At 58.8% G+C, this 13756-nt stretch overlaps 2 long non-coding RNA genes across 4 annotated transcripts; both read right to left on the bottom strand.

Annotated features, from left to right (window-relative positions):
• Positions 1-1330: 1330 nt before the first annotated feature.
• On the bottom strand, positions 1331-6156 carry LOC309685000. 2 transcript variants are annotated; one of them, XR_014270389.1, is made up of 5 exons: positions 5688-6156; positions 4481-4539; positions 3912-4006; positions 3484-3568; positions 1331-1495 (listed from the first exon to the last, which is right to left on the bottom strand). It is a non-coding gene; the product is annotated as an uncharacterized lncRNA (long non-coding RNA). The 2 variants fall into 2 exon arrangements; XR_014270390.1 differs by lacking the exon at positions 5688-6156 and having other exon boundaries at positions 3912-4899.
• A 1181-nt stretch (positions 6157-7337) lies between these two features.
• LOC309684992 lies at positions 7338-12883 on the bottom strand. 2 transcript variants are annotated; one of them, XR_014270381.1, is made up of 6 exons: positions 12762-12883; positions 11555-11613; positions 10985-11079; positions 10557-10641; positions 8452-8549; positions 7338-8355 (listed from the first exon to the last, which is right to left on the bottom strand). It is a non-coding gene; the product is annotated as an uncharacterized lncRNA (long non-coding RNA). The 2 variants fall into 2 exon arrangements; XR_014270382.1 differs by lacking the exon at positions 7338-8355 and having other exon boundaries at positions 8363-8549.
• Between the last annotated feature and the right edge of the window lie 873 nt (positions 12884-13756).

The following is a 13756-nucleotide window of genomic DNA, read 5'->3' as shown; positions in this document are numbered from 1 at the left end:
TGAGGCGGGGCCGGGAGGCGGGGCCGAAACGAGGCGTGAGGCGGGGCCGAGGCGGGCAGAAGGCGGGGCCGAGGCGGGCCGGGAGGCGAGGCCGAGGCGGGCCGGGAGGCGAGGCCGAGGCGGGCCGGGAGGCGGGGCCGAGGCGGGCCGGGAGGCGGGGCCGAGGCGGGCCGGGAGGCGGGGCCGAAACGAGGCGGGCAGAAAGCGGGGCCGAGGCGGGCCGGGAGGCGGGGCCGAAACGAGGCGGGCAGAAGGCGGGGCCGAGGCGGGGCGTCAGGCCCAGCCGACTTTGGGGTGATTTAGAGGAGGTGCGGTTTGTGGTTTTCGATTCTCCTGACCTCCCCTGCCCCGCCAAACCCTTACCAGTCAAACCTGGGTTTATTGCATACCCCTTTGCCCTCCCTTAGCTCAAGAATCTTATTAACTAAATACCGCAAAGCACTATGCAGAACTGTTTGCTTTTCTCAAAAAGAACAATTGCCAAAGACATTTAAGTAAATTCTTTTTAAAAATGTGTTTCTGCAACCTATCAATACAAACGTTCCAGAGGCAGATTGGATAGAAACTTATACATCATCTTGGGTGTATTTAAAAGTTTCCATGGAAACCATTTCTTTGTCAAAAGAACAACATTGCTCTGGGCTATTTGGCACTCACACCAAGCACTGTCCAGCTCCGGGCCGCAGGCAGCAGCTTTTCAAACTGCTTTTACGTCTTCCAGGGAGATTACAAGGGAGGGGAGAGTTTTTAAACGCTTTCTACAAAAACGCAAAGAAAGCCTTTCAAAAACCTTACCGAGCATAGACATTTCACTTGCTATCTCTTTACACAGACACAGACAGAGATACACCCAGGGTAAAGACAAACCTGGGAAACACCACAAAACCTCCACGAGCTGAAGGGGACAGACACAGCAAAGAAAGAGGAGGGAAGGGGAGAGTCAGGCAGCGAGAGAACGATAAAGCCAGAAATGGGCTGTGGGACGCATCTTTTGAGAGTCTGAAATCCTTGATGTAATAGAGCAGATTTTTTTTAGAGTGGGTTTTTATTTTGAACTCCTTCGCGATACAGAAACAAAGAGGCATTTATCAATAGACAGTAAAAGGAGAGGGTTTGCCCTATTTCAATGCCTCGTGCCCATATTTACAGCTTTCAAGGTTTTTTCATCTCCCCCACGAATTTGCAGACGTTTTGGGGCTGCGATCGGCCTCTTGTGGGGCGACCCCTGCATGACCCCCCCAGCCCCCACTCACCTGCTCCTCCGCCATGTCGTCATCGTCGTTGTCCCCAGGGACCTTGGGCTGCCCCAAATGACATCATCACACACACACAGACATGCACACCCCTTTTTATTCCCACCCCCGCCCCCCGCAAAAGAAGGCACAAAGCCACTGCACCCAGGGCTGGTCCCGTCCCCTCGGGGCGCTCAACCTCCGGCAGGCAAACCTGGGCAGGGGGGTCTACTGAGCGTCGCTAGGCCCGTACAGCGAGACACCTGAAACACAAAAAGCCCCAATTATGTTTCAGCAGATTAACCAAGAGCACAGAAGAAAGCAGAGGAATTCCCTCACACTGAGGGACGGGACAGCAGCTGAGCTACAGGAGGACTCCAGGGAAGCAGCTCAGCGTGAAATACAGCGCGGCCTTTCAAAGGCAGAGCGACTGCAACTCTTCCAGTCAGCATTAAGACTAATTGGTGCCATTCTGAGCACAACAGTAAACCCTCGGGCTGGCCCTGGGGAACGCCTCCTCCCTTCCTCATGGCGCTGCCGCTGCCCACGGGGACATCCCCCTGCCAGGCTGCCGCACAGAGCTGGGCCGTGACCACAATCGACGTGACGGACCCCCTCAAACAGCTACAGCCCTCGCGCCACCGCCGCCGCTGCTGCACACCTTGCTGGGTCAGTACAGCCAAAAGGGAAGGGTAAAACTCTGAAGAGGGCAATGAACAAGAACCAACAAAGCTCAGTCCTTCACTCCATGCTGAAGAGGTGCACGTATGCTTAGAGAGATCTCTCTCTCCAATAAAAATACTTATAACAGTATTTGACTTTCCTTTGGCACCAAATGAACTTGCCCAGCTGTCAATCCATACCATTAAACCATCCGTCTCCAAAATACACAGCTATAATTTGACTCGGGGGAGGGGTGGGTGCTGCACGATTAGCGGGGACGTCTGGCCGGCTGCCCTGCCCAGGAGAGATGCTGCTGAACTGCCGGGGAAAGGCGCCGCTGACAGCCAGACAGCATTCAAGAACTTCAGAGCACTCCGTCTCAAGATTGCCAATAAAACCCTGCTGACATTCAGTTGCCTCTTTTTAAACGTTTCCTTTGTTTAAACATTTGGTTTTAAACATTTCCTTTGTTAAACGTTTAAATGTAATTTAAAAAACGGCCCTGTTTTTAAAGCCTCAGAACAAATACCTCATTGCCAAAGCACACCTAACAGATTGTATGCTACGGCCATTTAGTAGTTGCAGTTTAAACAACGCAAATCCGTTTGTAAATTCTACGATCGTAACCTTTTTTAAAATTTAATTTGGGATAGAAAAATCAGCAAGATAAAAAATCCCCCATATGGTTTTACTCGGGGGGGGGGGGGGGGCAGGAAGGGGAGAAATCAAATCCCCGCTCCCACAATCCATAAGGCTACCAAAAAGGACCAGCAGATGGGCTGACGCTTTCGGCTGTGCTGAACATGGAGAAGAACGTGTTTTTATGATGCCTCGCCTGTTACGACGGAGAACCAAAGACCGGCGATGCCTCCAAATTTGGAAGATGGGCTGTTCTTGGGCCTTGGGAAGGAAGTGGACTTGGTTTAAAAAAAAAAGCAGAGCGGAGAGCAGAGCGGAGAGCAGAGCGGAGAGCAGAGCGGAGAGCAGAGCGGAGAGCAGAGCGGAGAGCAGAGCGGAGAGCACACATAGCCTCGTTGCCGAAAACCTTGGAACCCTTCTTGTCACCAAAACCACATCGGGACTCACTGTCACCAGTTACAAGGCTATAATGCTTCTTGGCACAGCCTGGAAAACACGCAGAAGCCACCCCGCTTTGCCCCTCTCTCTTCTCTGACCTCAACTGCTTTTCGTACGGAGACTAGTATCGCAGTAAAGTTTTCCAGTACTACTGGAAGGTATTTTAAAAACTTGCAGACTGAAAAAGCATAAAGCTTTTACCATGAAAACAAAGTCTTTCTTCGGAACATCTGAACCCTTACGAACGCTTTCTTCCCTCTTTTAGTACAACATTGTTTGCACAGTGCCAGTTAACGGTAAGCACACAGAAAAAGATCAGGCTTGCGGGAGGAGAAAATAAGCGGAGGGAAGCAAGCGCAACGTGCTCCGGAACACACCTTATTTTTAGTATTCGTGTTCAAATATTTCATTGAAAAACTACAGGAGGAGAGTCGGCACATCCATCACGTTAGCTTCAAAGCCCACACGACAAGCACCTTAGGAAAAAGGCAGACGCACATGGGAGACGTACCTCGTCCTGGCAGACCACTCTGGATCCTTTCCCTCTGTCCCGTACCGTCACGGCAGACGAAAGGGCGACCGCAGAGAAAGGCAATCTGCCGAGAGAGGAAAATGACCTTTAGCGTAAAGCTGGGGAGGAATCTCAAGCTGCCTTCTTCCCTGAAGGTTTGCCAAGACGACAGCTGAGCGGAGGAAAAAGTACTTGGCATCACCTTTGGGACGCTTCTTGGGGCAGGCCACAAGAACTCTTGCATTTTTCAGACAACCCTGCTTTTCGTTGACTCACCGGCAGCTTCAGTTGCACTAGAGCCACCTTCCCGGCTGCACGTAGGTGACAGACACGGACAGGTGCGTTTTCTCAAGCCTACGTACAGCCAAGGTTTCCTCACCCTAGACGGCCCAAGGTGAACGTTTTTGTTACAGGGTACAGCAACCCACCATCCCGCTGAACCGCCTCCTTCCAAAAAAGCAATGATTTCTTCCAGGCCCGTTCTCCAGACGGTCAAGAGCCACAGGACAACATGCCATCAACACTCGAAGAAAAAAAAAAAAAAAAAAGTTAAGTAAAAATCAAGCAAAACGTCAGTTTCCATCGCGTTTCATTCATTACATTTCCACTGGCACCTAGGTGCTCCAAAATTAACCATGCTCACACCACAGACTCCTAACAATTCAGTTACGCAGGGAAAGAGAAAAGGCTATTTCCAACTTGCCCATAAAATTAGCATGAGCAAACAGACGAGAAACACCGGACCCTAAAGAAGGTATCGGGCAGCTCTTAATTTATCCGAGAGGGAAGTTGGCTCTTTCACCCCAGAGGAAGACATTCCTAACTACCCAGGCACCAATTCGGGAAGGAGGCGCGCTCTGTTCACTGCAACCCTGCACGAGCTTTTCTGCGCTGGCAGCAAATTTGCCTTTTCTGCCCGTTTGACGTGGAGCACCTGTAGCGCCCCTGCACTCGCAAACGTTTCTCCCCGTTCCCCCAGCCCCACGCCTGCCGTTACCTGAGCAGCCGGCGGAATCAACCCCGCAGGATTTTCTTCCCGGGACGCACAAGGGGACACTGGGAAAAGAGGAGGCAAGAAATGACCCTCTTTGTCACAGCCAGACAACGGGCACAAGCCGGGGGACCCCCACCCCACCTCTGCCCTCGGGAGCGGGGCCCAGACAGGGGCCTGGCAGGGATTTAACCCCCCCCGGCAAGAGGCCGGGCTCCCCGCCGGCAGAAGGACCGCTCGCCTCCCCTCTGCCCGGAGCTCCTCGCTCGGGACAGCCCAGCCTGCACCCGGCCGCTCTTCAGCCCTGTGGGGGAGCGCAGTTTGGCCGGCGGGTGCTCCAGCCAACACACGCTCCGGCTAACTGCAGCTCCTGCTCATTACCGCTGCCAGGAGTCTTGCCTCTGGCTAATGCACGCTCCGGACAGAGAACACCCCATCTCACTCCAGCTCCTGCTTGCCAAGCTCTGGCTAATTGAAGCCCCAGACCCCCACCTGCGGGGAGGGTCCACCACGCACCTTGCCCACCCCGTGCTTTTCCCCACAACCCCCAACGCCCTCCCGCCCCTCTCTTCCTGCCCCCCCCCCCCCCCCCCCGGGCCCTGCAAAACCAGCCAGACTGGAGTCTGCTCTCAACCCCCAAACCAGCTCATTTAGTGCCTGCTTCTGAGCCCCAAGCCTCACCTGCTGGGCCCGTTCTCAAGCCCCAAAAACGCAGGACTGGACCCCTGCTCCTCAGCCCAAAGCCACACAACTCCGCCTGTTTCTGAACCCCCAAACCAGCCCCGGGAGCCTGCTTTCCAGCTTCAGGGACAGAAGACCTGCTCTCCGTCTCGGGCCCCGAACCGGCTCACCCTCTCTGCTTCCTCACCCCCTCGGCAGCCCCCGCGGGCCACGCTGAGGGCCGGGCCGAGCGCAGCCACCCTACAGCCCGCCACCCCCAGGGCCCACAGACACTCTTGGGGAGGGCCCGACCCCGCCGCGCTGCAGGGCAGCGCCAGCACGGCCCGGGCGCCGCTTCACTATCGCCCTTTCGGCCTTTATTTCTCCGGCACCACCAGCCCCGCACCCCAAGCCCCACACGCCGAAGGCACTCCACGGGGAGCCGGGCCCAGCCACCCCTGCTCCGAGCCTACAGTGCCCCCCGCTCAGGCCCCCCGCTCCCCCAGCCTCCCTCAGGGGCCCTCCTCGAGGCGCCTTCGGGCCTCCCGCTCACCTCGACGCGCTCCAATGCCCCACCACGTGCTCGCGGCGGTACCGCGGGGCCGGGGCCGGCCCGGCCCCGCTTCTCTCAGGGACGCTCCGCTCCGCTCCGCTCCGCTCCGCCTTCGAACTGGGCGCCTTTTTTCTCCGGCCCCTTCCGCTTCCGGAGCGCCCACCACGGCCCGCCTATGCCGCGCACCCATTGGTCGCCGTCCGCACTCCTCCCAGGGAGACCCCGCTCCATTGGCCCGGCCTCGCCGGAAATCGCCGCCGCGCCCCACGCCGACGAGGCGATCCGACCAATCGGAGCGCGGCACCCGCGCTGTGATTGGCCCGCCCATCCGCCCATCCGCCCGGGAGCCGTTGCCATGGTGAAGAGGCGCCCGCGGCGGCGCGGGCCGTTGCCGGGCCTGTCGGGGCGGTAATCCCCAAAACACGGCTTTGGCTTAAAAGCTGCAGAGATTTGTGTGGCACAGCACAAAATAAACCGGTTGCGCAGCCCGGTCCCCGCAGCGCTCCCCGGGGTCAGGCACTTCGAGGGGGGACGGCGCTCCCCAGCTCCGGGGGCACCGGCCGCTGCGCCGGCGCGAGGGCCAGCCTCTGCGGGGGGGGACAGGGCGGTGGGGGTGACGGGGGAGACTCCGGGGCAGCTCTGACGAGCTGCGGAGGCGCCCGGCGTCTGCGCCTGACGGGGGTGCCCGCCTTCTTCCCCTCTTGCGTACCGTCAGCTCTCGGGTAACTGCCGGAGGCTGCCCGGAGCCGGCTCGCCTCCAGCGGATCGGCAGCCTGCCGCAGCGGGCAGTTTGAAGCTTCCAGGCCCGCCACCCCCGGGCGGCCAGCGGCCAGGAGACACCCCCGCAACGGCGAAGGGGCTCGCTCGCCTCCGCGGTGCCCCCGGAAAAGACCCGCCGCCGGGGATGGCGCCCCGCGGCCGCCCGTGCGCGGCCGGCGCTGCGATACCGCGCTTCGGCCACGAGGGGGCGGCACGAGCGAGAACGCGGCGGGCCCGGCCGAGGCGGGGCCGAGGCGGGCCGGGAGGCGGGGCCGAGGCGGGCAGAAGGCGGGGCCGAAACGAGGCGTGAGGCGGGGCCGAGGCGGGCAGAAGGCGGGGCCGAGGGGGGCCGGGAGGCGGGGCCGAAACGAGGCGTGAGGCGGGGCCGAGGCGGGCAGAAGGCGGGGCCGAAACGAGGCGTGAGGCGGGGCCGAGGCGGGCAGAAGGCGGGGCCGAGGGGGGCCGGGAGGCGGGGCCGAAACGAGGAGTGAGGCGGGGCCGAGGGGGGCCGGGAGGCGGGGCCGAAACGAGGCGTGAGGCGGGGCCGAGGCGGGCAGAAGGCGGGGCTGAGGGGGGCCGGGAGGCGGGGCCGAGGCGGGCAGAAGGCGGGGCCGAGGCGGGGCCGAAACGAGGCGTGAGGCGGGGCCGGGAGGCGGGGCCGAGGCGGGCAGAAGGCGGGGCCGAAACGAGGCGTGAGGCGGGGCCGAGGCGGGCCGGGAGGCGGGGCCGAGGCGGGCCGGGAGGCGGGGCCGAGGCGGGCCGGGAGGCGGGGCCGAGGCGGGCCGGGAGGCGGGGCCGAGGCGGGCCGGGAGGCGGGGCCGAGGCGGGCCGGGAGGCGGGGCCGAAACGAGGCGGGCAGAAGGCGGGGCCGAGGCGGGGCGTCAGGCCCAGCCGACTTTGGGGTGATTTAGAGGAGGTGCGGTTTGTGGTTTTCGATTCTCCTGACCTCCCCTGCCCCGCCAAACCCTTACCAGTCAAACCTGGGTTTATTGCATACCCCTTTGCCCTCCCTTAGCTCAAGAATCTTATTAACTAAATACCGCAAAGCACTATGCAGAACTGTTTGCTTTTCTCAAAAAGAACAATTGCCAAAGACATTTAAGTAAATTCTTTTTAAAAATGTGTTTCTGCAACCTATCAATACAAACGTTCCAGAGGCAGATTGGATAGAAACTTATACATCATCTTGGGTGTATTTAAAAGTTTCCATGGAAACCATTTCTTTGTCAAAAGAACAACATTGCTCTGGGCTATTTGGCACTCACACCAAGCACTGTCCAGCTCCGGGCCGCAGGCAGCAGCTTTTCAAACTGCTTTTACGTCTTCCAGGGAGATTACAAGGGAGGGGAGAGTTTTTAAACGCTTTCTACAAAAACGCAAAGAAAGCCTTTCAAAAACCTTACCGAGCATAGACATTTCACTTGCTATCTCTTTACACAGACACAGACAGAGATACACCCAGGGTAAAGACAAACCTGGGAAACACCACAAAACCTCCACGAGCTGAAGGGGACAGACACAGCAAAGAAAGAGGAGGGAAGGGGAGAGTCAGGCAGCGAGAGAACGATAAAGCCAGAAATGGGCTGTGGGACGCATCTTTTGAGAGTCTGAAATCCTTGATGTAATAGAGCAGATTTTTTTTAGAGTGGGTTTTTATTTTGAACTCCTTCGCGATACAGAAACAAAGAGGCATTTATCAATAGACAGTAAAAGGAGAGGGTTTGCCCTATTTCAATGCCTCGTGCCCATATTTACAGCTTTCAAGGTTTTTTCATCTCCCCCACGAATTTGCAGACGTTTTGGGGCTGCGATCGGCCTCTTGTGGGGCGACCCCTGCATGACCCCCCCAGCCCCCACTCACCTGCTCCTCCGCCATGTCGTCATCGTCGTTGTCCCCAGGGACCTTGGGCTGCCCCAAATGACATCATCACACACACACAGACATGCACACCCCTTTTTATTCCCACCCCCCCCCCCCGCAAAAGAAGGCACAAAGCCACTGCACCCAGGGCTGGTCCCGTCCCCTCGGGGCGCTCAACCTCCGGCAGGCAAACCTGGGCAGGGGGGTCTACTGAGCGTCGCTAGGCCCGTACAGCGAGACACCTGAAACACAAAAAGCCCCAATTATGTTTCAGCAGATTAACAAAGAGCACAGAAGAAAGCAGAGGAATTCCCTCACACCGAGGGACGGGACAGCAGCTGAGCTACAGGAGGACTCCAGGGAAGCAGCTCAGCGTGAAATACAGCGCGGCCTTTCAAAGCCAGAGCGACTGCAACTCTTCCAGTCAGCATTAAGACTAATTGGTGCCATTCTGAGCACAACAGTAAACCCTCGGGCTGGCCCTGGGGAACGCCTCCTCCCTTCCTCATGGCGCTGCCGCTGCCCACGGGGACATCCCCCTGCCAGGCTGCCGCACAGAGCTGGGCCGTGACCACAATCGACGTGACGGACCCCCTCAAACAGCTACAGCCCTCGCGCCACCGCCGCCGCTGCTGCACACCTTGCTGGGTCAGTACAGCCAAAAGGGAAGGGTAAAACTCTGAAGAGGGCAATGAACAAGAACCAACAAAGCTCAGTCCTTCACTCCATGCTGAAGAGGTGCACGTATGCTTAGAGAGATCTCTCTCTCCAATAAAAATACTTATAACAGTATTTGACTTTCCTTTGGCACCAAATGAACTTGCCCAGCTGTCAATCCATACCATTAAACCATCCGTCTCCAAAATACACAGCTATAATTTGACTCGGGGGAGGGGTGGGTGCTGCACGATTAGCGGGGACGTCTGGCCGGCTGCCCTGCCCAGGAGAGATGCTGCTGAACTGCCGGGGAAAGGCGCCGCTGACAGCCAGACAGCATTCAAGAACTTCAGAGCACTCCGTCTCAAGATTGCCAATAAAACCCTGCTGACATTCAGTTGCCTCTTTTTAAACGTTTCCTTTGTTTAAACATTTGGTTTTAAACATTTCCTTTGTTAAACGTTTAAATGTAATTTAAAAAACGGCCCTGTTTTTAAAGCCTCAGAACAAATACCTCATTGCCAAAGCACACCTAACAGATTGTATGCTACGGCCATTTAGTAGTTGCAGTTTAAACAACGCAAATCCGTTTGTAAATTCTACGATCGTAACCTTTTTTAAAATTTAATTTGGGATAGAAAAATCAGCAAGATAAAAAATCCCCCATATGGTTTTACTCGGGGGGGGGGGGGGGGGGGGGGGCAGGAAGGGGAGAAATCAAATCCCCGCTCCCACAATCCATAAGGCTACCAAAAAGGACCAGCAGATGGGCTGACGCTTTCGGCTGTGCTGAACATGGAGAAGAACGTGTTTTTATGATGCCTCGCCTGTTACGACGGAGAACCAAAGACCGGCGATGCCTCCAAATTTGGAAGATGGGCTGTTCTTGGGCCTTGGGAAGGAAGTGGACTTGGTTTAAAAAAAAAAGCAGAGCGGAGAGCAGAGCGGAGAGCAGAGCGGAGAGCAGAGCGGAGAGCAGAGCGGAGAGCAGAGCGGAGAGCAGAGCGGAGAGCAGAGCGGAGAGCACGCATAGCCTCGTTGCCGAAAACCTTGGAACCCTTCTTGTCACCAAAACCACATCGGGACTCACTGTCACCAGTTACAAGGCTATAATGCTTCTTGGCACAGCCTGGAAAACACGCAGAAGCCACCCCGCTTTGCCCCTCTCTCTTCTCTGACCTCAACTGCTTTTCGTACGGAGACTAGTATCGCAGTAAAGTTTTCCAGTACTACTGGAAGGTATTTTAAAAACTTGCAGACTGAAAAAGCATAAAGCTTTTACCATGAAAACAAAGTCTTTCTTCGGAACATCTGAACCCTTACGAACGCTTTCTTCCCTCTTTTAGTACAACATTGTTTGCACAGTGCCAGTTAACGGTAAGCACACAGAAAAAGATCAGGCTTGCGGGAGGAGAAAATAAGCGGAGGGAAGCAAGCGCAACGTGCTCCGGAACACACCTTATTTTTAGTATTCGTGTTCAAATATTTCATTGAAAAACTACAGGAGGAGAGTCGGCACATCCATCACGTTAGCTTCAAAGCCCACACGACAAGCACCTTAGGAAAAAGGCAGACGCACATGGGAGACGTACCTCGTCCTGGCAGACCACTCTGGATCCTTTCCCTCTGTCCCGTACCGTCACGGCAGACGAAAGGGCGACCGCAGAGAAAGGCAATCTGCCGAGAGAGGAAAATGACCTTTAGTGTAAAGCTGGGGAGGAATCTCAAGCTGCCTTCTTCCCTGAAGGTTTGCCAAGACGACAGCTGAGCGGAGGAAAAAGTACTTGGCATCACCTTTGGGACGCTTCTTGGGGCAGGCCACAAGAACTCTTGCATTTTTCAGACAACCCTGCTTTTCGTTGACTCACCGGCAGCTTCAGTTGCACTAGAGCCACCTTCCCGGCTGCACGTAGGTGACAGACACGGACAGGTGCGTTTTCTCAAGCCTACGTACAGCCAAGGTTTCCTCACCCTAGACGGCCCAAGGTGAACGTTTTTGTTACAGGGTACAGCAACCCACCATCCCGCTGAACCGCCTCCTTCCGAAAAAGCAATGATTTCTTCCAGGCCCGTTCTCCAGACGGTCAAGAGCCACAGGACAACATGCCATCAACACTCGAAGAAAAAAAAAAAAAAAAAAAGTTAAGTAAAAATCAAGCAAAACGTCAGTTTCCATCGCGTTTCATTCATTACATTTCCACTGGCACCTAGGTGCTCCAAAATTAACCATGCTCACACCACAGACTCCTAACAATTCAGTTACGCAGGGAAAGAGAAAAGGCTATTTCCAACTTGCCCATAAAATTAGCATGAGCAAACAGACGAGAAACACCGGACCCTAAAGAAGGTATCGGGCAGCTCTTAATTTATCCGAGAGGGAAGTTGGCTCTTTCACCCCAGAGGAAGACATTCCTAACTACCCAGGCACCAATTCGGGAAGGAGGCGCGCTCTGTTCACTGCAACCCTGCATGAGCTTTTCTGCGCTGGCAGCAAATTTGCCTTTTCTGCCCGTTTGACGTGGAGCACCTGTAGCGCCCCTGCACTCGCAAACGTTTCTCCCCGTTCCCCCAGCCCCACGCCTGCCGTTACCTGAGCAGCCGGCGGAATCAACCCCGCAGGATTTTCTTCCCGGGACGCACAAGGGGACACTGGGAAAAGAGGAGGCAAGAAATGACCCTCTTTGTCACAGCCAGACAACGGGCACAAGCCGGGGGACCCCCACCCCACCTCTGCCCTCGGGAGCGGGGCCCAGACAGGGGCCTGGCAGGGATTTAACCCCCCCAGCAAGAGGCCGGGCTCCCCGCCGGCAGAAGGACCGCTCGCCTCCCCTCTGCCCGGAGCTCCTCGCTCGGGACAGCCCAGCCTGCACCCGGCCGCTCTTCAGCCCTGTGGGGGAGCGCAGTTTGGCAGGCGGGTGCTCCAGCCAACACACGCTCCGGCTAACTGCAGCTCCTGCTCATTACCGCTGCCAGGAGTCTTGCCTCTGGCTAATGCACGCTCCGGACAGAGAACATCCCATCTCACTCCAGCTCCTGCTTGCCAAGCTCTGGCTAATTGAAGCCCCAGACCCCCACCTGCGGGGAGGGTCCACCACGCACCTTGCCCACCCCGTGCTTTTCCCCACAACCCCCAACGCCCTCTCGCCCCTCTCTTCCTGCCCCCCCCCCCCCCCCCCCCGGCCCCTGCAAAACCAGCCAGACTGGAGTCTGCTCTCAAACCCCAAACCAGCTCATTTAGTGCCTGCTTCTGAGCCCCAAGCCTCACCTGCTGGGCCCGTTCTCAAGCCCCAAAAACGCAGGACTGGACCCCTGCTCCTCAGCCCAAAGCCACACAACTCCGCCTGTTTCTGAACCCCCAAACCAGCCCCGGGAGCCTGCTTTCCAGCTCCAGGGGCAGAAGACCTGCTCTCCGTCTCGGGCCCCGAACCGGCTCACCCTCTCTGCTTCCTCACCCCCTCGGCAGCTCCCGCGGGCCACGCTGAGGGCCGGGCCGAGCGCAGCCACCCTACAGCCCGCCACCCCCAGGGCCCACAGACACTCTTGGGGAGGGCCCGACCCCGCCGCGCTGCAGGGCAGCGCCAGCACGGCCCGGGCGCCGCTTCACTATCGCCCTTTCGGCCTTTATTTCTCCGGCACCACCAGCCCCGCACCCCAAGCCCCACACGCCGAAGGCACTCCACGGGGAGCCGGGCCCAGCCACCCCTGCTCCGAGCCTACAGTGCCCCCCGCTCAGGCCCCCCGCTCCCCCAGCCTCCCTCAGGGGCCCTCCTCGAGGCGCCTTCGGGCCTCCCGCTCACCTCGACGCGCTCCAGATGCCCCACCACGTGCTCGCGGCGGTACCGCGGGGCCGGGGCCGGCCCGGCCCCGCTTCTCTCAGGGACGCTCCGCTCCGCTCCGCCTTCGAACTGGGCGCCATTTTTCTCCGGCCCCTTCCGCTTCCGGAGCGCCCACCACGGCCCGCCTATGCCGCGCACCCATTGGTCGCCGTCCGCACTCCTCCCAGGGAGACCCCGCTCCATTGGCCCGGCCTCGCCGGAAATCGCCGCCGCGCCCCACGCCGACGAGGCGATCCGACCAATCGGAGCGCGGCACCCGCGCTGTGATTGGCCCGCCCATCCGCCCATCCGCCCGGGAGCCGTTGCCATGGTGAAGAGGCGCCCGCGGCGGCGCGGGCCGTTGCCGGGCCTGTCGGGGCGGTAATCCCCAAAACACGGCTTTGGCTTAAAAGCTGCAGAGATTTGTGTGGCACAGCACAAAATAAACCGGTTGCGCAGCCCGGTCCCCGCAGCGCTCCCCGGGGTCAGGCACTTCGAGGGGGGACGGCGCTCCCCAGCTCCGGGGGCACCGGCCGCTGCGCCGGCGCGAGGGCCAGCCTCTGCGGGGGGGGACAGGGCGGTGGGGGTGACGGGGGAGACTCCGGGGCAGCTCTGACGAGCTGCGGAGGCGCCCGGCGTCTGCGCCTGACGGGGGTGCCCGCCTTCTTCCCCTCTTGCGTACCGTCAGCTCTCGGGTAACTGCCGGAGGCTGCCCGGAGCCGGCTCGCCTCCAGCGGATCGGCAGCCTGCCGCAGCGGGCAGTTTGAAGCTTCCAGGCCCGCCACCCCCGGGCGGCCAGCGGCCAGGAGACACCCCCGCAACGGCGAAGGGGCTCGCTCGCCTCCGCGGTGCCCCCGGAAAAGACCCGCCGCCGGGGATGGCGCCCCGCGGCCGCCCGTGCGCGGCCGGCGCTGCGATACCGCGCTTCGGCCACGAGGGGGCGGCACGAGCGAGAACGCGGCGGGCCCGGCCGAGGC

Source organism: Vanellus vanellus (genome assembly GCF_965231255.1).
Source record: "Vanellus vanellus genome assembly, contig: HAP1_SCAFFOLD_776, whole genome shotgun sequence".
NCBI lineage: Eukaryota > Metazoa > Chordata > Aves > Charadriiformes > Charadriidae > Vanellus > Vanellus vanellus.
This window is presented reverse-complemented; position numbering and strand designations above follow the sequence as displayed.